General features: G+C 60.0%; 1 protein-coding gene across 5 annotated transcripts in view; it reads right to left on the reverse strand.

Moving 5' to 3' along the window:
- The window catches only part of HR (HR lysine demethylase and nuclear receptor corepressor), a 54,082-nt gene extending 35,700 nt beyond the window's left edge, over nt 1–18,382 (reverse strand). The window contains exons 1-2 of one of the 5 annotated variants that reach the window (XM_089773745.1): nt 17,995–18,382; nt 16,211–16,383 (exon numbers count right to left, since the gene is read on the reverse strand). The gene's annotated coding sequence lies outside the window, so the exon portion shown is untranslated. Of the gene's footprint in view, nt 1–8,235; nt 8,373–16,210; nt 16,530–17,519; nt 17,538–17,994 lie in introns of those variants that run through there. The other 4 variants (XM_089773744.1, XM_089773746.1, XM_089773749.1 and 1 more) reach the window with 4 other exon arrangements.
- Between the last annotated feature and the right edge of the window lie 9,113 nt (nt 18,383–27,495).

Raw genomic sequence — 27,495 nt, forward strand, 5'->3', positions numbered from 1 at the left:
GGCGCCGTCCCAGAAAAGACTCCTCCTCCAATTACTCATCCCGACTAATGAGGGGACGCCGGAGCAAACGGCAGGGTGCTCCTCCCTGCCTCTGGGAGCGCCGGCCAAGGCCGCGTCGGCATGGCGTGCACCTGGCCTCGGTGCCAACCTGGGGCAGGCGTGCTCGGTTACTCACCGTGAAAGCTCCTTTTCTTCCCAGCCCCAGCCGCCCGGCTCAGCTCCCAGGTGTTGGCTCCTGATGAGAGAAGCGGGCTGGGCCAGATCTCGCCTTCCGGAGGCCACACCCTGCCGTGGGCAAAGCGGAACCCGAGAGCCTCGCCGTCAGCACAGCCGAGCGCCGCCACCCCAGAACGGGGGGGAAAGGGCATCGTGGGCGCCGGGTGCAGAAGGGGGAAGGGCCGGGATGCTCGAGCTCGCACGGGGGGGCACAGGCGGGTCGGGGGGAGGAGGCCGGGCTAGGATGAAAGGGGACGTTGAAGGACAGGGTGTGGGAATGACCACGGGAACCGTGGGACGGGGAAGATTCCACATCCCTTGTAAAACCCTGTCGTTCGTCAGCACCAAAACTCTCCCCTTCCAACGCCCGCGGCCTGCTCTCCCTCGGGATACAGGGGGCAGACAGGAGACCGGCTCTTCTAATCCCAACGGGGCCTTCGTCCCACACTCCCTTCCCTAGAAACCCACGTGGGTGGGGACAGGTTCGGATCCGAGTTCATCGCCCTGCCCCCCAGCCATTTCGGTGCCAGCCGCATTCAGCGGAACCTGCAAGTTTCTCTCGGGCCTTTTCCCGCAGAAGCTCATGCGGGTTTGCTCCCAGATTCCCCGCGTGGTTGGCAAGCCATTGGCCCTTTGGCCCGCCGCATGGAGCAAGAAACAGGCCCAAACCGCAATGGTCACACGGCCACGGGGCTGGTGACCTTAAGAGGCTACATTGCCCGCCCCTGCCCCCAGCTGAGACAGGACTAAGCTAACCGAGCCCCATGGGTGGCAGGACTAAGCTAACCGAGGAACGGGGTGGCAGGGGTTTGTAACAACCTGTTCTTAAAAACCTCCAGGGCTGCATCTCCGCAACACCCCTGCCACCCCGTTCCTCCCTGCACACTTCGGGGTAGGGGAATCTTGGGTTTGGAGCAGCCCTATTATAAAGACAAAGCAAATTGACAAACTGCAGCCCTGTGTTTGGACTGGGGGTATGGTGTGGGATTCAAGAGAAGCTCGCTCTCCAAGAATAAAGAATTTTCCCCTAATGGGGTCCCCAGCAAATGGGGTGCGGTCACATGTGCTGTGGTGTGCACCCCAATTCCAGCATCCCCCCATCTCCAGCAAGCTGGGCAGAACCTGGAATGACCAAACCCGCTTTCCTGGAGAACTAGGGTGACGTTAAACGGGACCTGGAAATGAGCCCCCCCCCATACGACCTTTCATTTTGCAGCCCGTAACGCTTTGCAAACCCCCACGCCTGCCTTTGGTTTTGCCCAGTCCTTGTCTGTATCCCATTAAACCAAGATCCTTTGCTCCCATCCCCTCCATGCCGTTCCTTTCCTGAAGCACCCCAAATCCAACACCGCCAAGAGGAAAACTTCACCCCCTCCACCCTCAAAGTGCCTTCTAGTCGGGTAGCAGGGCTTCCTCTTACAAGAACGGAGCTGCCATGCACCAAACCTTAGCATCTCACCATACTATTGGGACGGAAAGAAAGCGTGTGGTTTTAAAGGAGATTCTGGCAGCTCGGGATTTTTAATCAAGACCATGAGACAGTTATGAAGGGTGTCTTAAGAGGCATCATCTGCCCCCGTGCCAAGGAAAGTGCAGGGAGGGCTAGCGGATGCGTGGGAGTACAGAAGAAGGAAACATCACAGCCAGTCCAATGCATGAAATGTTTTCCTGGCCCTTTTTGCCATTCACACCCCTCTACACACTGTGCGGCCGTGCACAAGCGGCTGTGCCTGTATCGATACACAGCCACCATCTGGCCTTTTTGTGCTGTGTTTGTGCAGTGCCTAGTACAACCCTCCAGGCGCAACACAGCACCCGCCAACCTGCCCATGCAGAGACATCCGTGTGTACACACACGCACACGAGAAATCCCCACACCCAGGCACGGTCACCCAGGCATATGTACATACAAACACGCAGGCCCACTCACACACAGGTAGAGGGACGTGCACATAACACATACGCATCTTATAAACGCATCGTTTCTCTCTCACACACACAGCGTTTATTCCCATGAGCACTGCCATACGCCTGAACTTTGACAAATATTCACACAGGCACCAGGAACACACGCCCATACTTGCGGCTCATGCTAAGACAGAATCATAATAAATCTCTGGTGTTTCTTTCGGGCCTCTCTTGCCGCAGGAAACCGTAGCTCTTTGCTCCTCTGGACAGAAGGGGCTGGGAAAAGGCAGCTACTTCTGGGTGGGAGCGTAGCAGTTACTGTTGGGAAGCCTCTCGAGCAGCAGGGAATACAGAAGCCCAGCGCAAACCCCAGCGCGTCCAGAAAGCATCGTGGGGACCTTCCCTCTCCAGGCGGAGCGGTCCTAGGGCTGCCAGGGGTCCCGTATTGAACCAGACAGTCCGGTATTTGGACGTTGTGTCCAGTAAGCAAATTGAGAAAATACCAGACATATAAATGTCCGGTATTTTCAAATTACGTTTTTCTGCTTTTCCCGGGCCCGGCTCGGTGCCCGATGGAAGCCTGCTTGGGACATGCGGCAATTAAGGGGCTGCGACTGCATTTTGGCCCGACCTCCCGAATCCTCCCTCCCCCCGCACCCTGAGGTCTCCCTGGTTACTCCCCGGTGTTGTTGTTTTTTTTTTCTTGACAAATTTTTGTCCGGTATTTTTTTGGAAACCCTGGGCGCAGACAAGGCTGCGGTTGTCTGCTCCACACACACACGGAAGTGCCCGGAGCTCAGCGTATCGGACAGGAAATCGTGTCAGACTCGCTGTGAGAGTTACTGTTGAGTTTATGTAAGTGGGGGGGGTTCCTCTCCTTCCCCCCCCAATACGTTATATAAACATGACAGCCAAGCCTCTACACGCCCCCCCATCTCCTCCGCCTCCTCTGCGCCGTCACCCCTGGGGGAAAGTTCTCTCTCACCCACAGCCTGGACGTCCCGAGGTGCAGGGGAGGCCTTTGGCAAACAGCACTCTGGGGGGGGTGACGGGAGGACACGGCCGTGGGCTGAGCAGCGTGATTAACATCAGGCCACGGCCGCCTCCTCAAAGCTCCGCAGCTGCTGTGTGGTCTGGCCTAGTGTGTGAGGAGCAACATTATTGTTAACCCTTCCTGAATCGGGGCTCGGGCCCAGAGCGCTGGGGAAGGAGGGGAGGCCGGCGGGAAGGGGGGTTCTGGGCCTCGCACGGGGCCACGGAGCATCTAAGGGGGCGAGAGCAAGAGGGGAACTCAATCCAGTTCCCATAGCAACCACCTGTCCTCAGATCCGCACAAATTAGCTAGCAATGCTCCGAAAGGACCATCGCCATCCCCTAGCCGTGCCCCAAATGGCTGTGCACCCCCTAGCAACATACCCAGCGGGTATTGCCAACCGGCCTTCTCGCAACGCAGGCATAACCCACACCCCGTAACCAAAACCCACCTCCCCTCGCTACACCCCCAGCACTCCAGTGCATCCTCGGGAAAGAGGAGAAAAACCTCTTGGTATGAAATAAGCAGCCCAGCTCTTCACGGGTCCAGGCAGGCGTGTGCACGTCCGTCAGGTCAAGAACCGGGACCGCTCTACCGGCCTCACTCTGGATTCCCACTGAGACTGTAAAGCGATTCGGCCCGCAACCTGTTGTATTTTGCGCCCGCAGAACCTCCCAGCACATCACGCGCACCAAGCACGTGAATAAATAAGACGCGAGAAACCGCACGCACGTGCCCAATATTTGCACGCAGACACACGGCAGGAGGTACCCACGTGGGCCAGTCTGGGTCTGCAGGACACTGTGTACCCAGCGGCGTGCCTGCCCATGTGTGTCCTGCCATGCACAGGGGCACCTTGTGTACCTGCGTGTCTGCGTCAGGCCCGGTGCGGGCACCCGCACGGACATGCCGCGGCACACGCGCGTTTGCTGGCTGGGTAGCGCGCATGCCTGGGGGGTATGTCGGACCCGGCTTGGGCCTGCCTTTGGACGCGGGCCCGCAGCAGGCGGCCCTACCTCCCGGAGGCTGAGCTGTCCCCGACGAAGGGTGAAACAAATACAGTGACTCAGACCCAACAGAAAAGGGATGAAAACAAAAAATGATCACCAGCCCCCTGCCAGGAAGGACAAGACGCTGACGCTCATGGCCCCTCGGCCAAGCCCTTTGATGACTGAGCAAAGAGTTGGAGCCAGATAATCTTGGATTCCTTCCCCACCAACTTTCTTGCCCCAGGCCTGCACTCACCAGTGCACCGCACCCCCCCCCCACACACACAGTCAGAGCTGCAGCGCCCCCCACGCCATCGGAGCTGCAGTGCCCCATCCCCCTCACGCCCTCAGAGCTGCATGGTCCCCCCATGCCCTCAGAGCTGCAGTCCCCCCCCCACGCCTTCAGAGCTGCAAGGCCCCCCCATGCCCTCAGAGCTGCATGGTCCCCCCCCCCCCACGCCTTCGGAGCTGCAAGGCCCCCCCATGCCCTCGGAGCTGCAAGTCCTCCCCCTCACGCCCTCAGAGCTGCAGGGCCCCCCCCACGCCCTCGGAGCTGCAAGGGCCCCCCACACACACCCTCAGAGCTGCAGGGGCCCCCCACGCCCTCAGAGCTGCAGGAGAGGCCGTGCCAGGAGGCGCTCCGAGTCTCTGACCACGCAGCGGTGCGGTGGATGCGCGTGGACGTGCGTTTGGTGAAGACAAGCCACGACTCAGCGACTATCTGCCAGCAGGCCTGCCCTTACGGCCCCGTGGCCTGGCCCTTGTGGTTCTTGTTGCTCCCAGAGTCACGAGCCCAGCAAAAGGGAAGGCCAGAGACCAGGGAGAGCAGCAGGTACCGGCTGGAGGCATCGATGCCTCCTTCTTTGGAGGGCAAGATGGCAAGGGAGACGTTCTCTCACTCTCTCCGCTCTCCCTCCAGTCACACGCCTGGCTCCAGGGAGTTCGGTTCTCCCGGAAAGGTGGGACGAGGGCAGGATGGAGGAGGGGTTGCGACAGGGCTCCACACCTCCAGTGCCAATTCCCCAGGCTCTGCAGGGTTTGTCGGCGGGGACAAAACCAGGTGGGGAGGGGAAATGAGATCTTGAGAGCCATGCAAGCCCGAACACCACCAGGGACCTGGTTAAAAAATGGACTGTCCTACGACAGGTGCCAAAGAACCACAGAAAAATGAGCCCCCATCCTGCCAAGCACAGACACAGACGAGCCCAGCTTACAAACGACCGGACAGGACGGAGTCTGCATGGGGGAAGGGGAAGAGCCCACATGCAGCGTGAACGTGATGGCAGCAAACGGCCACAGTGTTGGGGGGGGGTGGGGGTGAGTTAGGAGGAGAGCCGCTCTAGGGGAAGGGCAGGGAGACAAGCGGATGAGGAGCAGATGTGGGGTAAGGCTGAGAGGAAGGGATGGGATGCCCATGACCACAGAGCGGAAGGAATCCAGCCGAAACACGGGCACGTTCTCTGGACGTCCAGAGGTCCTGGCTTGGGCAGCTTCTGCAACCGGAAACGTTGGCTCACTCCTCTCTGCAGTGTTCTCCCCAAGGCCACATGGCTGGGGTATGGAAGAGGCTCCCTTGGGTACTAGATTCCCCACTCACTTGCTGGGCACTAGGGTCTGTCTGGGTGTCACACAGCGCACAGTCAACCTGTGGAACTCCTTGCCAGAGGATGTTGTGAAGACCAGGACTTTAACAGGGTTCCAGAAAGAACTAGATCAATTCATGGAGGATAGGTCCATCAATACGTATTAGCCAGGATGGGCAGGAATGGTGTCCCTAGCTGCTGTTTGTCAGAGGCTGGAGGTAGGGGACAGGGGAGGGAATTACTTGGTGATCCCCTGTCCTGTTCCCTCCCTCGGGGGCATTGGCCACTGTCAGCAGACAGGACACTGGGCTGGATGGATCGTTAGTCTGACCCAGTCTGGCCGTTCTGATGTAATGGGGCCACGGGCACAGCTGACTGCGGAAGGCCACCTCCACCGTCGCACCTGACCATCGACTTTCCCACCACACACGTTGGGATTCGGATGGCAGCGCCTCGCCTCGGGGCTGCTCCTTAGGAAACTTAGCAGGGTCCCATGTCTCCGTTCCTCGACGGCCCGTTGGAAACACAGCGCCGCCTCCCCAGGGTATCCTACCCCCCAGCCATACAGCACGGGGGGTTCCAAGAGGCGGGCGGGAACCAGACCAGATTTCTCCTCGGTCTATCTGGGCACCTCTGCCGTTGGCGTAAGCAGAGTTCCCGTTTGCATCAGGGAAGAACATGCCCTCCACTAACTATCCCCCGAGGCGAGCCCCGCCCACACGTTCCCACCCTCCGAGGAGGGAAAAGCCAACCCGCGGCTCAGAGCCAAATCACCAGCAAATCCTTCTGAACACCACCCGGGCCAGCCCCAGCGGGGTCCCTTCCACCTCCTGCACACAGCGGGTCTCCAGCAAACCCACGGGGAGCCCAGGAGGGTCACCTGCCCAGAGGTGTCTCCATTTGTGGCGCAGTGGGGGGGGCTGTCTGCTCTGTAACCCAGGGTCCCCCTGCGCTGTGACGTGTGAACCCCACTGACTCACCCACATGTGTATTAACCCAGACACATGGGCTCAGCCCGAGCTGATAACAGGGGATTCCCAGGGGAGAGACAACAGGAGGTTTGGGAGGATCAGTTGCTGGCTGGGAAACAGGAGGGCGTGAGCCTAACCTGAGAGCTGGAGGTCGAGGGGGGTGATGGACCCCCCCTTAACTCAAGGGATCTGAGGCTTCCTGGCCCTGACTCCTGCAGCCACATCACGTCTGTGCTGTGCCGTATCCTGGAGGAGCAGTAAACCCTCGATTCTCTGGCTGGCGGAGACTGTTCTTGCTGCAGACGGGGTGCAGGATCTGGGGGAACCCCCACGTGGCGTCACAGTCCAAAGCCACTCAGGATCTGACCAGGAACGCGCAAGTGGGCCCTGCCTGGGGGCGTGGGGTTGGCTGTGAACAGCCTTGCCCTGGGCCTCAGTTCTGCCAAGCCTCTGGGGGTTGCTGAGCGGGAGGCAGCAAGTGGGAAGGTTTTGTTCTCATGGGCGGGGCAGCTTCTCGGAAGCAGAGACCGAGAGGGTCCAGCCCCTCCCTGGGTGAGCAGGCCTAGCCCTTGCGACAGTCACGGGCGCTGGGCCCCCTGCTCCGGGGCTGAATTGGGCCCATGCAAACCAGAGTACGCAGGGAACAGGCAGAGACGACCTAGTGACTGGCATTGTAGCTGCACAGGGACTAGGCCAGCTCCCAAATGAGACACCTCTGTGACCCCGGCCTGCCTCACCCCTTGGCACGAACACGGGGCGTGTGCAGGGTCGGGGCTCGCACGCTGCACGACAGTGGTGAGTTGCAAAGGTGAGCTGGCACTGTCCGGCAGGAAACGCCCTCCTGGCACGGATGAGGGATGCCAGGGCCGCTAACCTGCCCGGGCGCTGCTGCTTCCAGGCTGCGCTTTGGGGAGCGGACCGTAGAAAGGAGGAACCAGGTGTGGGGGAGGGAAAGGGAAAATCCAGCCCTCGTGCCCATCTCTGACCCTGACGCTTCTAATGCAAAAGGCGGGCTCGTTATTACAGCACGCTCATTAGAGACGCCTGGGAAGGATGAAGTAGCCACTGAGCCTGGCTTGACCTGAACCGACCCACCACATCCCCCTCCAGCATCACCTCCCCCCCCCCCGGGATCGACGGGCCCCCCTTGCACTCCAAACTTGGCTCTGCAGAGGAGAGGTGCATGTCTGTCCCCCCCCAGCACAGCCCCCCCTGCCCCGGCACTTTGGGGCCAGACCTAGAGAACATCATCTCAGCAGCAGCTCGTCTCTTAGGTCAGTCTCTCCCCCGCCTCTGTGTCCTCACCAGAGATTCCCCCCCTCCCCCTCTGCCCCCCAGCACATCCAGCTCACTTACTGCCCGAGCGCCTTGTCCAGGGCACTCTTGCTCACGGCGCCTTCATTTTCTCTCTCCGTACGATTCCCCCTCCCTCTCCCTTCCTTTTGCTTAATTTTTCCAAACACCCCGTGAGCAGATCCCTGCCAGAAAGCCAAACCCACACCCTCACCTTGGAAATCAGCCCAGCATGGACCTACCTGAGGCTATGGAGGTGATGAAGATGAAGGGGGCAGGGAGAGGAAGGGCAGGAGGAAGAGGAAAAGGGACCTCCCTCCCCGTCTCCCTCTGAACACCAGCTGAGGCGGGAGAGGAAAGCGCTTGCTAATCTGCGCCCGGTGCTTGAAAACGTCAAACCTCCAGGAGTCTAAGCGCTGCAGCGGAGCGGAGGGCATGGGAGGACATCCACTCCCACACGAGTAGCTTTCTGGGAATTAGGGCCACAGCCCAACTGCTCTGGCAGCTTCACTCCCCTTCAGTTCTGGCTGATGGCACAGCTCGCTCGCCCTGGACAGCTGCTGACTGGGAGCCGCACAAGGAGGCTCCCACCGCCGGAGCTGCAGGGGGGGGAGAACGTGGGGCGGTGGGTTGAGGATGGCACAGGGACAAAGCAGATGGGTAACACTGATGCAACCTTGATGGGTTTGTCTTCCCAGCACCCTGGGAAGCGTCATGATCCTCCTTTTACCGATGGGGAAATCGGGATGGGGCGATGAAGGGACGTGCCAAAGGCCACATGGCGAGTCGGTGGCAGAATTAGGAACAGAACTTGGGCTCCTGACCCCTAATGCCTCCACCCTAACCAAGAGGCGACACCCCCTTGCAAACTGAGAAGGGAATTCGACAGTCCTGGCACCCAGTGTCACCAAACTAACCATGGAAAGTCACTCCCTCACAGCACTGAGAACAAAACCACACGTCCTGTGCACAGTGTCCCGCCCTCCCGTTCTAACCAACAGCTCAGGGAGTGGGCTGCATGAGTCCCCCCTTCCTTCATCTCCGTGGGCTGTACCATGGTCGCCTCCAAGATGCTGTCCTGGGATCGGGCGGTTCTGCTCACGGCGCCGGCGTCCCTAGAACGTGCAGATTAGGCCGACAGAACCATAGCAGCGCGCTGATTGGACGCAGAGGATCCACGCGGCTCTCGCAAGGTCGTGTGCCATCTGCACGCATCCCCCTTCACCTGCCCTGGCTTTACGTGTGGGTCTCTTTTGTCACACCCTTAGGAAAAAACCCGACGCAGACAGAAACCCGTGTGTTCTGACCACCCTGCGCGTGGGCAACAGTACACAAAGTGCCACACAGAGAACCCCAGTGGGCTACAGGTTGCCTGCCACTCCCTGGCCCGTACGCAGGAATGTCTGGTGTGTATGTGCTTTTTTTTGTCAATATGGACTGCAAGGGTGTGAATGGACCCTCCATGGTCCCCCAGGTAAGCGGGGAAATCAGACCCAGACTTCTCCTGGCTGGCTGGAACATGCTTACTTGGGGGACCGTGGGGGGTGCTTTCACACCCTTTGCGCGCACCCACACACCCACACCCACACCCACACACACACACAGGCCTGGCTCCAATAGTTCATGTTCTCCTCCAAGAGGGCACAGGAGTCCTGGAATCCCTGGCCAGTTCCACATTCATCCCTTTCTGTAGGGAGATGGATGGCTATTTCTGTACCCCCGCCCCCCCACCCTTTTCCTCTACATCTGGCCAAGAGGCCCCAAGTTGCAAGAGACACCCAGTCGCGGATCAGCACAAGAACAGAGGGACGGACAGCAGATGGGGCTGAGATGAGAAGGACAGTGTGATTTGTTTTCATAGGAAGCAACTGATAAGTCACAAAAACCCTGCTAGAATCAGGTGTTCAGTAGCCTCTTAAAGGGATAGTGCCTCTTAAAGGGATGGTGCCTCTTAAAGGGATGAACCCGGTGCCTCTTAAAGGGATGGTGCCTGTTAAAGAGATGAACCTGGTGCCTCTTAAAGGGATGAGCCTGATGCCTTTTAAAGGGATGGTGCCTCTTAAAGGGATGAGCTTGGTTAAAGGCATAGTGCCTCTTAAAGGGATGAGTCCAATCAGAAACTTTGCCTCACTTAAAGGGATGAGCATGGATAAAGGCAGAGACACAGAAGGTAAAGGCACCAAAAGGAACGAGTTTCATTAGGTTAGCACCTATTAACAGCCAAGTCACCCTTTTGTGACCCCGCCCCCAGGCCGGTAGGACACGCTCACCGCCTCCTCTGGGCCAGCAGACACTGCCCGCGCCAAGGGCCCTCGGCTACCGCAGCTCCCCCCGCCTCCAGTTTCTTGCTCCGCCCCGGTTCCCAAAAGCCAGCGCCAAGTGTGGTGAGCCAAGCACTTGGGAAAGGGGCAGGCTCCCCCCCTCGTGTTCCAGGTGCCCCCCTGCCTCCATCACTGCCCACACCAGCTCCACGGGCCTTACGAGCCACGTCCCAGCAGCAATTATCTCCTGCCTAAATCCCTGCCCGCCTCCCCCATGCCAGGCAAGGAGACCCGCCCACCTGTCTACCACCCGTCGGCCCCTCGGCCGTGCGCGCGGCGCCAGGGTATCTGCGGGAGTTTCCAAAGCACGGGCTCCTGCCACGGGCATCCCCGGGCACTGCAACCCCCATGCTGCGCGGTGGGGAGACGGGGCTCTGCAGAGCCAGGAGAGGGCCCAGGGCAGGGCCAGCAAGGGCTTTCCCGGGACACACGGCTCCCTAGGACACAGCTGGGACCCCTTTCCTTTCCCTGGTTCCCTCCCACCAGGCAGACCCCTCCTCCCTCATGGTCTGAGTCCCCCAGTCTGGAGTCTCTAGCGCATTCTAACCACAGAATCCCAGCCCCGTGGTGGAGCCACGCGCCACGGCAGAGAGGAAAAAGGGGGCTCCAGGAATGGGGGGAGGGTGGCAGACGACCTGCAGCATCCCAGCAGAAGCAGGATGCGCCCCGGGTGCTCGAGAAGGGCGCCACTCGGGCGAGATTCCGGGGCGCCCTTCCTCTGAGCCCCAGGGCAGCGCGGTGGGAAAGGGAGGGGCAATGAAATGCCCTTCTCCAACAGCCCGTCCCCGGTGAGCATGTCCCTCCCTTGCCCCTGCCCAGCGGGGGACTCCTGTTTATGGAGCTAAGTAGCATTAACTGGGCTCCAATACTTTGATGCAATTAAAAGTTCCCCTGGGGATGGAGGGCTTAGAAAGCCAGCCAGGGCCACGGGTGGAGCTTGGCCAGCCACGAGCCCTGGGCTGTTTCCCTCGCTGGAGGTTGCCAGCCCACTGGGAAATCAATGGCAGGTCTCCAGAGACTGCCGTGTGCCCTTGCGCTCTGCGACCCCAGCTGGGCCAGGGGACGCCTCCACCAGGCACATCCCCCTTCCTTTAACTCCGGGCTTGCCGGTCAGCCCCGCTCCCGGCCCGGGGCAGAGGAAGATGCTCAAGACTTACAGGAGAGCAGCGACGGAGCTGCACCTGCCCCGTGGGGGTATCCTGCCAGCAATCCCCAGGCTGGCTCCTTTTCTGCCCCACGCCAGTGACCAGCTAGGTCACAATTGCAAATCCCCAAGGCATCAACCTGGGAAAAGTCAGCCTCCCAGCCAATGTTCCCTGTAAGCTGAGCGCTTGGGCGCCACGCAGGAGAGAGTCCAGTGCTGCCCAGCTGATCAGTTTTTGTCCCTACTGGTGGTGCACATTCACACAGGCCTCGGTGCACGTAACAACATTTATTCTGCACATGGATGGAAAAGATTAGAGGAAACATTGATCCCAGCCAGCTCCTGCCTTTCTCCATGGAAAAAAACCAGCCACCAACTGCCACTATGGGCCGGTTGCTAGAGGGCACAGAACGGCTGCCGTTTTCTCTGGCTTTGTCTCCCGGCAGTGGGAGTGAAGTCCTCTGCTTTGGGGATTTGCCCCACACGTCCCGATCCACAACCCATTTACTTCTGGGCTCTGAAGGGCACTGGGAACCGTCACCCAACCACAGGGCCGGTCTCTCCTGGTTCCCAGCACTAGGCAGCCTTTCCTTTCCTGGGGGGTTGATCCCGTCGGGAGAGGCAGGCGGGTTTGTGGGAAATGAAACTTTTCACGGGGCAGGGGGTCTGTTCCCACATTTCGCCCAGAGGGCAATCAAATGCAACAGAGCGTTCCATTGGAGGGCATTTCGGCATCGGGGTTTTGTTTCACTTTGTGAAGAAAGTTCATGATCCAAATACAACAGGACGTTTTGTTTTCTGGTTTTTGTTTTGGTTTAAAAAAGTCAAAACGGGAATGAAACATTTTGAGTCACACAAAGCAAATGTTCATTGGGAATTTTTTTTTTTAAATTTTCATTTCATTCCAGAATGGGAAAAATCCTCAGTGGTGGCATTTCCCATGAAATGGAAAAAATGCCATTGCTGCCCTGCTTGGAGCACCAGGTGATAGCTTCCAGTCCAGCACAGGGTAAAATGTCATTTGTTTTTTTTAGCCACCCCTCTGTGTACCGAGTTGCTGGGTCTCAATCCACGTCCCACTGGGAGGAGACAGCCCTGGGGAGCCTTTAGTGAAGCAGCATCAAGAAATGCCTCTTCCCCCAAATGCTGCGTGCGGCCCTATAGGACTCCCATTGGGGTGCAGGGCAGAGAATTTGCTCCATGGTGTATTTATTCCTTGGCCTCCTTGCTCAGAGAGTCAACACTGGGGCCAATTAGCACCTGTATGTAGCAGAGGGCTGGCCGGGAGGGAGATCAGAACAGCTCCTAGCACAGGCAAGCTCTGATCCACGCTAATTGCCTGCCTGTTGCGTGCGTTCAGATCCTAACTATGTCACCCCCCCTCTGCCCCTCTTGGCATCAGCTGAAACCAATTAGCAGCTGGTTTATATCCGGGTTCCAAAGCAGGCGAACGGCAACGTCAGTTTCATGCCAACATGCCATTGCTGTCTCTGGCGTGACGCCTCGTGTGGGGCATGTGGCCGGCTTCCAGCCAGAGAGGGAGAGAAATTCAGAGAGATCCTGTGGGGAAAGGGTCAGGACTCCAAGCCTTGTGGGGCTGAGCCAGGGGAGCTAAAGGGACAGAGGTGCTCACAGCTCTCCCTCGGGCGGCGTGGAACCTCAGAGAGAAAGCAGGAGCACCTGGGGTCAGACCCCCGGCAGACGGACAGAAGGACGAGAACCTACAGCGAAAGGTAGCGTGTACGGTGATTAGACAGATGGACACAGGCATCATTTCTCACCAGGGATTCATTATCTGCCTGCGCTACCAGCAGGGAAGCCCTCATTTCCTATCCAGGTGCCCGGCTCTCTGCTGTACCGAGCTCTCACATGCAGACAAGGTTAAACACCAGTAAGCCAAGCCCCTGGGTGGCCACGGCCCTGAGCATTTATCTTCCCCATCAGAGTGGGACTGAATTCCACAGCTCAGCTCCATCCGTGCATGGGAGATGCTGAGCTTGGAAAAGAGGAGACCGAGACGGGACATGGTAGCAGTTTTCTGGAACCTAAAAGGGTGTTATGAAGGGGGGGGGGGAATTGTTCTCCTTGGCCTCTGAGGACAGGACAAGAAGCAAGGGGTTTAAATTGCAGCGGGGGAGGTTTAGGTTGGACATTAGGAAAAACTTCCTGCCGGTCAGGGTGGTCAAACACTGGAATAAATTGCCGGGGGGTTGTGGAATCTCCATCACCGGAGATATTTCAGAGCGGGTTGGACAGACACCTGCCAGGGATGATCTGGATCAGGGCTACTCAACACGCGGCCCACGGCCCGTTTGTTTGCAGCCCGCAGTGCAGTTTGGGTTTACACAGGGGCTCACCACATGGCCCGCGGGTGGGAGCCAAGACAAAAAAGCATCAATAGAACGGTTTTCTGTGGCGATGTGTTTTAGTAGTTCCATTCCTGGACTGTCATTGCTCATTAAAAGTGCTGTCCTACGGGTGGAAATCAGGTCCATGTTGCATTTTAATAATATCAGCAGAACTGACTTAAACGGGGCCTGCGTGTGGTGCTGTCTTGACTACGTCTTTGTTTTCATGCCCGTCAGTGTGAAAGAAGCTATTTGCATTGATTTGCATCTATATTTGCATGTCTATGCAACCAGACTTAAGTTGCAGCCCTCGTCATGCGCTGTCAGTATCACTGTGGCCCCCGGGGCTTCCAAAGTTGAGTAGCCCTGATCTAGCTGGTGCTTGGTCCTGCCGTGAGGGCCGGGGACTGGACTTGATGACTTCTCGAGGTCCCTTCCCGTTCTAGTGTTCTCTGAGTCTATGATTCTAAGCTCCTCCCAGAGTATGGGGTCTCAGGGTGGACTCTCGGACACAGTTCATGGCTAGTGTTCCCTGGGTGACTTTTCCTCCAGCCATCGACTGCTATCCGCTCTGGATTTCTTGCAGCGTTTCCCCCCATCCAGATCAGACCTTTCTGCCCCTCCACAGCCCCTCTTCGGGGATAGCAAAAGCCTGTCAGAAACAGAAACGGCCCCCGCCGGGCCTTATGCCGAGCCCTGGTTGGAATCACAAGCAGCGCTGAAACTCATGTCCAACAGGGAACAGCCACTGAGGCAGCTTCCTGAGCTCACGCCGAGCCTTTCTGCCATAGGAGCATGTTGAGGGAGAGGGGTGGTGCTGGGGAGCCACGGGCCTCCCCTCCCCTCTGACAGTCACCCCTGATCGCCTGTCCCTGGGACGCCGTCCAGTCCAGAGGCCGTCCCCTAGAGAGCATTAGGAAGAAGGCCACATGGGCAACTGGGCCCCAGGGGTGCTGATGAGTAGTGGTTAGAGCAAGGGATGGGGCATCCGGAGTGCTGGGTCCTCGTCCCAACTCTAGAAGTGCGTGTTTCAAAGCCCAGATCTCCAGCCAGGACGGGCCTGGCTCTCGGGGTGTGTAAGGTAAACTGAGGCACATTTAGGGCTGCCTCAGTTTACCCTACAGGATGTGGGGGAGAATTGGAAATCGGTGCCACGGGGTTATGACCATGATTACTGCAGCCTTTCCAAATGGGAGTGACACCCCAGAGGGCCCCAGCAGGGCAAAGATTGTGAAGCGCGACTCTAGTGGTAAGAGCAGGAGTAGTGGCTTCCCTATGCCTGCTTCCTGTTCCCAGCCCTGCTAAGGGAGTGGTGCCTAGGGGCTAGATCACATGCCTTGGGTTCTCTTTCCAGCTCTACTGCTCAGGCCCGGGGGCATGTTACTTCCCTGGGCGGTGCCTCAGTTTCTCCTGCTTGTCACATGAGGATAGTCAGGCTGACCGACTGCACGGGGAGGCTGGCGGGTTACACTTTATAAAGCGCTTAGAGCCATGGTTCCCAAACTTTTTGATTTTTGAGAAACCCTCACGCCCTCTTCCCCAAAAAATAGCAGCAAAGCCTTGCCCCTCCCCCGAATTTCATCACGCCCCCCAAGCGGGCACGCCCCCCAGTTTGGGAACCCATGGCTTAGAGAGATGCAAGGGTGGACTGTAGCAATTCAGAGTATTCAATATCATTGTGAATTAACGCTACCACCAGAGACCGGTCCCGCTGCACGGCTACACCAGCTGCGCTTTATAAACACAGACTTTAAAAAAAAAAAAATAAAGCCTTCAGTTTCCCCAGTCCCAGTCTGCCTGGGACCCAGCAGGAATGCATACTCTTCAGACTCCACAGAGCTAGCTAACCCGTCCGTCTCCTGGATCTCCCAGCCAGGCGGCTCATGAACCTAAGCGGAACCTCATTCCGGTCCCTGAAGGCTCTTGCTTTTAGGACGATAGGTACAGCCCTCATGCTGCCCAGGCCGGTGCCCTCCTGCGAGCGTATTTTTGTGGTGTTTGGGGACAGGGATCCCCAGACAGGAGAAAAGGGGCTGGAAGAGGAATGTAGGTTCCCCTTCCCAGGGCAGAAGACAGACGCCTTTACCCACCAACCCTCCGCTCACATCCCCCTCACGCCACCTTTCAACCTTGCCCCCTGCCGAGAAACCCCCCTCCAAACCAGCCTGCCTCTCACATCGCCTCTTGGACAAACCCCTACAGCCTCCTCTCTGTCTCTCCATCGCCCCTCGTCCCCTGCCCACGTCCTTCTGAGGAACCTACAGCTGGCACACGCCTGGCCTGGGCGCTTGGACTTCTTAGCTGCCGGAAGAAACTTTTTGGGAGTTGTCACTCGCTCATCCTTCCTCCCCGCCCCCTGCCCCACCAGCTGGTCCTGCAGAAGGAGTTAAGTTCTCACACTTACCTGAACAGAAGGCAGCCCCAGATCCGTAGCCCCAGATCCTGGAGAGGGGACGTCTAAGCGGGGCCACCTGGCCCCCCCTGGGTGGGGGCAGCCTCAGAGCAGCCGTGGCTTGGGTTTCCCGTAGCCCTCCTCCTCGGTAGCACAGCCTGGGAGCCAGCCGAAGGCTCTGCACGCTGCCAACAAAGAGGCTGCATTTAAACAACAGACATAATTATGCTTTTGATACCGTCTGCTAAAAATACAGCTCTGTGCTGTGCTGCGAGCCATGTGTGTGCAGGCTCACATGGCCTCTGAATGGCAGCAGCTGACTCAGGCAAGAGGGGGAAGGGGGGGGACTGTGGAGAAAGGGAGAGAAAGGAGGGGGGAGAGGCAGGCGAGGTGAGGGAGGGACAGCGAGAGCCAGCGAGGCCTGGTTGGACGCGCTCTGAGTGAGGGAATCCAAGCCAGGCTCCGGTGCCAATGTCAGATGGGGACAGCAGGCTCCCCGGGCGGGGGCTCGTCGGGTCTGGGCCAGTCTCAGGTGGGGCTGGGGGCTCCCTCGGGGCTGTATATGGGCTAGGACCCTGTCCATCTGGTGAGAGAGGCATTTGGCTCGAATTCCTGTCTGCTTCTGTCTCTTCCTCCACCCTTTTGGGCATCGCAGGAGACTTAGCCCTGCCTGCAAACGCCCCCACGGGGGTGCAAAGATCTGGATGGGGGGGGCTACTGAGGACCAGCCTGCACGGTGCATGGAGGGGGGGGAGCCATGCCGTCACCGTTGGAACCAGCCTCTCTAGGGACACGATCCAGATTCTGAGCCGCTCTCCCTCAGCTCCTGCTCTGGGCGTCCAGACAGAGGGGGGAGGAGATGGATGGGGGGGGTCACTTCCTTCTGGGGGCAGAGCGGAGGAAGGCGCCGTGGGGGAAAGGGAGAGCAGGGGCCAGGGGAGATGGGATGCTGAAGAGGTGTACACCGCCATGGCCTCCACCTGGCACTGCCCAGCTCCTCGCCCGGCCCAGGCCTGCCCTTTCCCCAGACGCCCCCCTGCAAGCGCGGCGCCATTGGGGGCAGAAAACGCCTCGGGCCAGAGGCAGGAAGGAAACTGGTTGGGTGGGAGCTGCCCCTTTGAGGGGTCCCCAGGCGGACGCGGCAGCCCCCAGTTCACACGCTGGCTCCTCTTCACTCCAACACAAAACTTGGGCAAACACCCCGCAGAGCAGGGCCCCCCCCCAACGGGTTCAGCCCCTCGCGCGGCCTCCTCTGCCGCGAGGACAGTCGCCCGCGCCCAGCCCCTGGGAGCTCCAAAGCCGTGGCCCTCCCCGGGCACACCTGGCCGGTGGCTTGCAGGTACCTGGCCCTTTCCCGCCGGGGTCTGGTAGCTGAAGAGGGCAGGCTGGCCCCGGAGCCCTTAAAGGGGCAGGCCGTAATGTTACACCCCCTTCAAGTCACCCTGTCCTATCTGCACACTGCTCCCCCTCCCCTCCCGTGGGTCGGCCGCACCTCCTGGGTCAGGCTGGGGGGGGGGGGGGGAGGACTTTGTCCTATCCAAACTGGGGCAGGTCAGGCACAAGTCGCCTTTTAATAGCCCTGAGTCACCCCTGTCCCCCCGAAATGATCCCACGGAGCGTGCAGGCAAAGGCCCTTCCCTCGCACCTGGGTCGCTGACGGGCTCCGCAGGGAGGCAGCCGCCAGGGGAGGGGAAAGGGGCTGGCGTGCAGCATCCGAAGGGTTAAAATAGGCAGAGGGCGCAGGGACCAGGCAGGATAAGGGGGGAGGGAAGGTCTCACGGAGGCTCTGCGCTGACCCAGGCTGATGGCTTCGCTTCCCCCTTGGCTGAGCCCTCCGAGGGGTGAGCCGGTTGCAACAGCCCTGCCATAGGCTGACCCGTCTCCCCGGCAGTCCAAGCCTTGCGGCTGCCGAAACTCTCCCCAGCCCGGCAGGGCTGTCAAGTCAACCCCTCCATGCTGCCAGCCGGTGCCTGGATCTGCCGTCAGAGCCCCCAGGAGTACCCCGGCAGGGCGCAGGGGCAGTCGGGAGCAAGGCCCCGCTCTCCCTGGGAGCAGAGTAAAGCCGCACAAGGCAGGCTCTCGGCTCTCCCGCAGCTCGCTGGTTGCTCAGCCGGGCGGCAGGCCCAGCAGCGACAGCGTTAAGGGAGGGATGTGCCAAGCGCACTGTGGCTTGCTGGCTGGGGGCGGCACCCGGCAGTCCTGGCTGGTAACTTCCGTGGGCCCATGGCCGCCAGCTCCTCCGCGAGCTAAGAGTCCAGCAGAGATCTAGCCTGTTAATGAATAAACAACCCCCCGATCTCCCTCCCCATCACTGACCTCTGGTGCCAGCGTATCAGCGCAGGGGCGAGTACCAGCCCGGTGCACTGCGATCCGGCCGGCCTGGAATGCGGCCGCCCGGCCAGCTGCAGCTGCATGTTTACCCCCAGGATGCGGGGTCACGGCAGCCCAGTGGGACCAAAGGCCGGCTCAGCTGTCAAGAGACTGGACGGCCTGTTCAGAGACCCGCTCGGGAAGCAGAATCTTTGTCTGCCGGTGGCTGGCCAGGCCCTGTCGCCAGAGAGGTGTCTGCGTGGCCGTGGCATCGCCTGCTGGTCGTTATAACCCGTGGCCTTGCCCCCAGCTGGGTGAGAACTAGGGGTGGGCAAAATACGGCCCGTGGGCCAGACCCGGCCCGCAGGAGCCTCCGCCAGGCTGCCTGCCTGCCCCGCTCTCGCTTGTGCTCAGAGCAGCTCTCTGAATCCTGCGAGCCTGCGGGGGGGGGGGAGGGGGGGGGGGGAAGACATTGCACACTGTCCCCACCCCCAGCAAAATCTTACAGCTCCCGTTGGCCAGTTTTCGGCCAATGGGAGCTGCTTGTTCGCAGGACAGGCAGCACACGAAGTACCCCACCCCTCTATGGGCTCACAGGCTTCGGCCTCAGCCATGCATGCAGCCGGTGCAGGGGTGTGGAAGGCAGGGACCCCGGCTGAGGAATCCCAGCCAAAGCCTGCCTCCGACACCCCAGCCCCTCTCTCCCCCCAACCGTCTGCCCCTCTCCTGCATCCCTACCCCATGTAACCCAAACTCTCCGCACCCCTTCTCCTGCACCCATACCCCCTCCTGCACCCTGCACCCCGGCTCCCTATCCCAGGTCTCAACCCCCTCCTTCACCCAAATTCCCTTCCAGATCCCACACCCCCTCCAGCACCCCAATCCTTCCCCCGAGCTCCCTTCTGCACCCAACCTCCAGCCTACACCTCTCCATTAATATCATGGCAGAGTGCCGCTATGACCTCTTACCAAATCCATGGAGTGCCCCCCCATCAGAAATTATTGCCACCCCCAGGCTAGCTTGGTCTTGGCACAGCCCACCTTCAAGCAGCCCACCTCCCAGGGCCCAGCGGGGCAGGTGAGGGGGATCCACGCAGCACGGCCCCTCCCCACGCGGCAACCCCAGCCCCGCAGGGCGTACGGTCAGACGGGACCGTCCCGTGGAGTCCGGCACGCTGGCCACGGGTGGCTCTTTGGCCGGCTGAGCGCGGCTGGTTGGCTCACACGATTATTCACCGTTTCGGAATGACGTGGCTAGTTCCCGACGGCAGTAGCCACGAGAGCGGTTGGACACCTGTCTGACCTCCGGCCCCCGGCGGGCCACAAAACCGCACCCACCCAGTCCAGACCCAGCGAACCCTCCTTACCTTCGGCGGTGCCAAGAGGACAGAGCGTCCCGTTCCTCTGGCTCCCGTCGCCGGGCCCAGCCTCGCCCCCCCGCCTGCCAGAGTACATCAGAGCCAAGGACGGTCAGTAACCAGCCAGGGCAGGGCTCGCACGGTGTTCCTGCTCCCCAGGGAACGGCACAGCCCTCCCTCTCAGAAGAACAGGGCCTACTGGGGGAGCATGATGCAGCCGGCATCAGCCTGTGAACGCTCCCCCTTCCCCCCACCACCCTCACTCCCGACACCTGCTCCTGCTTAGCCACGTCCTCCTCGTCCACCAGGAGCTGCCCCATCTCCATCCTCTTAAGCAGCAGCCTGAGCCGGGTTGTGGGACTCTTCGAACCAAGCTAAGCGAGAGGCAGGAATGAGGCTGCTTTAGACAGTCCCCACGACCCTCGGTGCGGGGGGACATGCCTGGAGAAGGTTTCCAAAACTCTGGTTGTGGATACAGGGGCTTCCATCCAAGAAGCAAGGAAAGAGGCGCCATCTTTCAGAGGCAGCACTGGACAATGAATGGGGAGACCTGGAGTCTATTCCCTGTCTCTGCCACAGAGTCTGCGGGTGTCCTTGGGCAAGTCACATCACCTGTCTAGGCCTCAGTTTCCCACCTGTAAATTGGGAGAATAACATCTCCTCTCTCTCCCTAATCTATCCACGGGCCCTTTGAGGCAGGGACGGTCCCTCACTCCAGCATCTAGCGCAGTGGGAGCTCCATCATAACCATACCACAATAACCAGGGCACTGGAGCAGCTGGCCTGTCTCTTTTCATGCCTGAGGCCAGTGTGACACCGGCTTTATGAGTGATCCCTTTCCACCTGACACGAATGCAGGGCAGGGAGGTTCCTGCCTGTAGTGTCCCTCCCCCACCTCGCCCCGAGCCCTGACCAGCCCTGCATTTCCGTCCATGAAGCGTTAACAGGACAGGGAAGCCAGCCAATTCCCTCGCCTGGAAAGGTCACAGGGGAGGAGGGAGCGATTGAGAAATCCGGCCTTTCCGTGCCAAGGCCAGGCAGTGTGCGGGCAGGGAACCCCACCCCTGCAGGGGTCCCCGCTAGGACTCCTGGGGGCCAGGCTTGGCTTCTCTGCCCCTCGTCCATGCCGACTGGCTGCCGGAGCTGCGGGCGGAAGCTGGCGCAGCAGCCTGGCCGGCGAGAGACAGGGCGTAGCACGAAGCTGCCAAGGCAGGCCCAGCACCTGTGCGTGGGTTTTGACCAGAGGCCCGCGGACCCCTGAAGGGATCACAGCGTCCAAGGGGCCCCCAGGGGCCACCGCTCTGCAGGGGGCTGCATGTAAGACATTGGAAGCCCCTGTCCTAGTACGTTCACTCCGGGACCGAGCGCCCGGGAAGCTGATTAGCGAGCCGTGAGCAGCCCTAGGCTCAAAGAGTAGTGGCCTGCGGGAACGCCCCGGCACGGGGCTTGCGGAGGGGCTGACGCATGGCGAGGGAGCAAAGGGGTGCGGCAGAGGGAGGTATCCTGGCCCTGAGCTCAGATCCAACGAACGGCTGCAGGAAGCCAGGCCAGAGGAGGCCTGGCCCTGGAATCCGTGAGGAAGGAGCGAAATGAGTTTGGGGGGTGGCGGGTTGGGGGCGGCCACTGGGTAGCTGGGGGTAAGCGGCAGCGTCGGCTCAGACAGAGCCGGGGTCACGGCCGAGGGACACCCCACGCTGGCCAGGGAGAGGGCTGAGGGTTAGGACCCCGAGGGGAGCAGGCAGCATGTGGAGACGCACTTGGCACATCACCTACCCCCCCACGCTGGGGGCTAGCCGGCCCCGGCCGAAAGTCTCCTGGCATCGCTGGAAGGAGAGGGCAGCCCCTGTCCCCGCACATAGGCCCTGCCGGTCCCGCTGAGGCCGCCCGGGGCAGATGGGAACCTGGCAGCAGGTTGGGTGGCCGGAAAGAAACGGCTCCGGGGTTGGGCGAGCTCAGGTCAGCCTGACAATTGCTCCGCTGGCCACGCGCCAAGGGGGAGATTAAGGCTTTGCTGACTGCGAACGGGCCCCGGCCAACGAGCTGATGCTGCTGGTCTCAGTGTCTGGCATGGGGCAAGGGTGGGGGGAGGGTCCCCCGGGCTCTGTCCTCCGCAGCACTGGCGGGTGAGTCCCCCCCTAGGTAGCCCCCCCCAGCGGGGCTGTGGGGGGCAATGGGCAGGCTTTGACCAGCCCTTCCTGGAGAAGGAACCTCACTGGGGTCTGTGTCCTGCTCAGGGGCTTCTCCTGCCGAGGGGCGCGAGAGGGTCTCTAGCAATCCCAGCAGCAGGGAGTCGGCGTTGGACTGCGGCTTCTGTTCCTGGGTGCGGGGAGGAGGTCCTAGTAGTTACAGTAAAGGGGGTACGGGAGCCAGGACTCCTGGGTTCCATTCCCAGCTGTGCCTCCTGACGGCTCCCTGCCTCAGTTTCCCCATCTGTAAAATGGGGCTCATGCTCCCACTTTTCTTCCTGAGGCTCCTGAAGCTGAAACATCCGGAGAAACGCCCCTAGGGGCCCTGTGGCCCAAACCCGCCAGCGGCTGTGAGTCCGTGGTTACCCTGCAGTTTCTCCTGCAGTGATGTGAGCAGGATGTTCTCAGAATCAGGCCCCCAGGCAGGGCGGGTCTGGTGCCCTAATAGAATCAATACGGGGAGCTGGAAGCCGAACCCTAACCCGCCGCAGCACCCGGGTTTCACGAGCCAAGGGAATGGAGTCGCCCAGCTGGGAGAGACACGGCGGACCCAGGGTCACCCTTTAACCCTTTAGGAGCCAGAGGCTTGCAAACCCGCCGGGCTGACGAACCAGCCCTGGAACGCGAAGGCCTGTTTCCACTTCCTCCTCCCTGCGCCGTAGCCTCGCAGCCACTGCGCTGCCTAAGCAGATTGAACAAGCTTACAGGCAACCTCCAGCCCCCCCGCTCCCTGGCCTTCCGCCCGTAATCGTCCCCAGGACATTTTACACGGCTAATCCAGGCACCTGCCTCTAATCCGCTCCAACGCCCACTGGCTGCACAGGCCCCCCGCCGCGCGCCCCGGCCCTGCCCCACATAACAGCGGCCGGACTGTGACTTCCCTCCGGCCAGCCGGCGGGGTCACCCTCTTTGGCGCTCGCAAGCAACCGAGCCCCCCGCCATCCCGGCTGGAGAGAGCAGGCCAGAGGCAGCGCGGCGCCCGGCTTTCAGGAGAAGGCTGGCTCTGCGCCCGGCGGGCTGGGACATGCAGTCGGTGCGAGTCGGGACGCCGTGGTGGCTGAGCCACGCAGGGCTCCTCAGGGCCGCGCTGGAGGGAGGAAGTGGCACAGAGGGCTGGCCAGGGCACGGAGGGGGCGGGAACGGGGGGGCAGTGACTGATGGGGAGAGAACCAAAATGCCCGCCGGGGCCCCCCCCCCCCGCTGGCTGTGCCTCAGTGCCCCTTCCGCAGGCTGCCTACCGCTTCCCTCAGCGGATTGCTGCCTCCGTGGGGCAGGGACCCGGCCGGCCAGCACTAAGCCAGGCCCACCACGCCCTGGGGTGCCCGGCCCCTCGAGGGCAGGACTCCGCACGGCCGGGGAGGGGGGATGAAACAGAACGGAGGGCCCAGAAGGGAAGGAGGAGCGGGTCCAGGAAAGCCGCCCCCCCCCTCCCGCAGCGAGCACTATGGATGGTGACAGCTCCTTGCCCAGGGAACGGTGAGAAGCCCCAGGCTGGCGCATTCGGACAGACAGGACCACGCCCCAGGCACGATCCTGCATTGGCGTGGGACAGAGAAGGAAGGGAAGGTGACCCCGGGGCAGCCCTGCCAGTCCACACAGGGAGGGGAGACTGGGGCGCCCCATTCCGCTGCAGCTCCAGGGGCTGCCCCCGAGGCGAGGGTGGAGGTAGGCAAGGGGGAGGGAGGAAGGAGGCTTGGACCAGGCTGTCCCCAGAGGCCAGGCCTGACGCATGGGGCATAAGGGGGAAGCGCCAGGAGTCCAGCTTCGGCATCACAGACCAGAAGACCCAGAAAACCTGCCCTCCCCCCTCCCCCAGGAGGCCAGGTACCCACTAGGTGAGCTCCGGCAGCCCCCCAGACCTGCACTAATTTGCAAACAAGCCTGGGGGGGCTGGGCTGTTACCCAGAAGTCCCCAGCACCCCTGCCCGACCTCAGCGCCACCCTGTGTTACCCAGAATCCCATGCTGCCCCACCTGCAGCCACCCGCCTCCCCGCCCCTCCCCAGCCTCAGCTGCACATTGCAGAGGGCCCGGAAGCTGCCGTGTTGGGCTCGCACACGGACTGTTTTCTAGGGCACCGGTCGTGCCCATTGGTAAGGGGCGGGCAGAGAGCAACCTGGGCAGCTCCTGGATCGGCTGGTGGGGCAAGGAGCTGGCCCGCTCCCAGACCGACGTACGGGGCCCCCCAAACCCTCCGAGAGCCTAACCCCCTAATCCAGGCAGTCAGTCACTGCCGGGCGGGCCCCGCTTCTCCCAGGCCAGGCGAGGAGCTGCAAAGAGAAGCCGGCTCCCCCCACCCTGCCCTCTCCAGCTTGGAACGAGGGCCCGGCCCCCCAGCCCCAGGCCCCCCGGCCTCGATTTCTGCAAGGCTCCCTCCCTGCTCCTTGGACCTCCCCTCCCGCCCCTTTCCCCAAAGCAGCGTTTGGCAGGGAGGAGCCTGCTACTGCCACACCGTGGGAACTCACCCCTACTGCAGCCAGGGACGCGGCCCGTCTCCACCGCCCCAACCCACTGCTGGGACTCGGCCGGGATCCGGGGGAAGGCAAATGGGTGGGGTTGTCCAGGGCAAGGCAGCCCTTTGGGGGAGCGATAGCTGCACCGCCCAGCTTCCCAGCCACCCCCGGACCACGGCCGGCATCCCGCAGCCCAGTTGCTAGCTTGAAATACTGCCGGGGCTGAAGCCCTCCTGGGCCTCGGAGCCAGGCTCCCGTTCATCCCCACCAAACACCATCAGCACCGAGCGATGCTCCCCCCTTCCCCAACATGAACAGCCGCCCCCCAACCCCCACGTCTCCCTACTGCAGAGCAGCAGCTCTCAGAGCATCAGACTTGCTGCACCCAACCAAAAACAGCACCCCACAAGCGCCGGCCCTCTCTTCCCCTCCCCGCGCAGGCCTCGGCAGCTGCTGAGACAAGGCCGTGGCTGCTCCCTCCCTCGCCCCCTCTGTGGTCAGCCACACGTTTAGGGCTAAGAAACTCACAAACCCCGGCTCCCGCATGGCACAGGAAGGGTGATCCACGCTGTGCTCCGTTCAGGCTGCTCTCCTGCCTCTGGCCTTCATGGGAAGGTGCAAGAAACCGCCTGCAGGGGAATTATAAAATCCACTGCCCCCAAAAGTGACGGTGGTCAGGAAGAAAGTCAGTGGTCGGCTTGTGCCCTGAAGCAGAGAAGTTTTTGGTCTCTCCTGTTTCTGTAACTTGCCTTCCCGTTGCTGAGGCTGTTCTCATCGACTCCGTAAGGGTCCAATTCGTTGACCGCTAACGTGGCCTGGAGCAAGAACCTTGTGGCAGAGTGTTCCGCAGGCCAATTATACAACCAGGAGAATTTTCTTGCATCAGTTTTAAATGTGTTGCCTTTCGGTTTTATTAAATCCCCCCCCCCTTTGCCTTGTATTGTGAGAATAAAGAGGAATAGTTGCTCTACCTCCTCGCCGTTCATCTTCCTACAGCCCCACAACCCAACTCCTCTGATGCGTATGCTCTGTGGATGGAAAGTCCTGCTCTTGCCTTTCTCTCTCCATTTTTCTAGGCTTCTGGAAATTTATATTGTGCGCACCCCTGCCCCAATTCCTACAGCATCCTTCTGTCATTTGCACACTCTGCCACCTCCTGGCTCATCCTTTTTTCCAAATGACCATGGTTTTGCATAAGAGCCCCAGGCACAAACCAGGGCTCCACTGTACCAGGTGCTGTATAAACAGAGTCCTCATCCAAAAGCTCCTATGACCTCTGTGCTAGAGGGGACCCCAACCAGTGTCCCCTGAAAGCCAAGCATTTGGGTGGCTGTCCAGGAAAGATTCAGGTGCCACCCAGTTGATTTGCAGAGTGCCCACAGCCAGCAGCAGGTGTTGGGTGGTGCACATCTGCACATGCCTTGGTGCACATAAAATGTATTCCACACATTGATGGAAAAAGTGAGGGGGATCCCTAATTCCAACCCCCTTCCCCCATTGCCCTATGCCACTCTAACAATTAAGCATTCATCCCTACTCTCATGTCTATCATTAGCCACTTTCTAGTGTAGGGCTGGGCTCCGCCTCAGTTCCAGGGCTATTTCGCTTCCTCAGCCAGCTCGTTTGAAGGACTTTGCCAAAGGCCCTTTGCAACCCAAAGCAGCAGTTCCATCCCATGCTCACGTAGCCATTATTGTGTGGCCGTACTATAAAGAAACCCAGTAGCACATTTGTCTCTCTCTGCCCAGGATGGTGGATTTGCTTTGATGACTCTTTAGAGCGGCCCGCCAAATGCTTTATTGCCTGCGCCTCCTCAGGGATGGATGCTCACAGCTCCCATTGGCTGTGGTTAGCAGCTCCCGGCCAATGGCAGCTGTGGGAAGGGGTGGCCCGGCCCGTGCCACTTCTCGCAGCTCCTATTGGCCGGGCACAGTGAACTGCAGCCAATGGGAGCTGCATGCGGCTGTACCTGCAGCCGTGCAGGTAAATAAAGCATCTGGCAGCCCAACAGGGGCTAACCCTGGCAAACTGCATCAGGCTCGCTTATTGCCCACCCCCGATTCAGACTAACATTTCATTCCCCAAATCCAGCCCCAGGGCAGCACCCTGTCTAAACAGCCAGCAGCATTTCAGTCCCATTCCTACTAATAGCCATTGATGGACCAACATCCATGAAACTATCTAGCTCTTTTTTAAACCCTGTTAAAGTCCTAGTCTTCACTGCATCCTCTGGCAAGGAGTTCCACAGGTTGACTGTGCGCTGAGTGAAGAAAAACTTCCTTTTGTTTGTTTTAAACCTGCTGCCTATTCATTTCATTTGGTGACCCTAGTTCTTATATTGTGGGAGTAAGTAAATAACTTCCTTATTCATTTTTTCCACACCAGTCATGATTTGATAGATCTCTATTCTATCCCCCTAGTCTCCTATTTTCTAAGCTGAAAAGTCCAAGTCTTTTAACCTCTCTTCATATGGGACCCGGGTGACCCTAATCATTTCTGTTGCTCTTTTCTGAACCTTTTCCAATGCTAATATATCTTTTTTGAGATGAGGCGACCACATCTGTATGCAGTACTCAAGATGTGGGCATACCATGGTTTTATACAGAGGCGATAAGATATGTTCTGTCTTATTTCTCTATCCCCTTTTTAAGGACTCCTAACATTGTTTGCTTTTTTGACTGCTGGTGCCCACTGCGTGGATGGTTTCAGAGAGCTATCCACAACGACGCCAAGATCTCCCTCTTGAATAGCTGTAGCTAAATTAGTCCCCATCATACTGTAGGTAGAGTTGGGATTATTTTTTCCAATGTGTATTATTTTTACATTGATCAACATTAAATTTCATTTGCCATTTAGTTGCCCAATCGCTTAGTTTGGTGAGAGGCTGCTAAAGTAGCCCACCGCTAGGACCTGAAGCCTGCTACCCCTGATTTTCTGCGCTTTGTTCTTGAGGGGGACAGTTATCAACTCGAAACAAACACCCAGACCGGC

Source organism: Pelodiscus sinensis, chromosome 28 (assembly GCF_052426305.1).
Source record: "Pelodiscus sinensis isolate ZL-2025 chromosome 28, ASM5242630v1, whole genome shotgun sequence".
Classification (NCBI taxonomy): Eukaryota; Metazoa; Chordata; order Testudines; family Trionychidae; genus Pelodiscus; species Pelodiscus sinensis.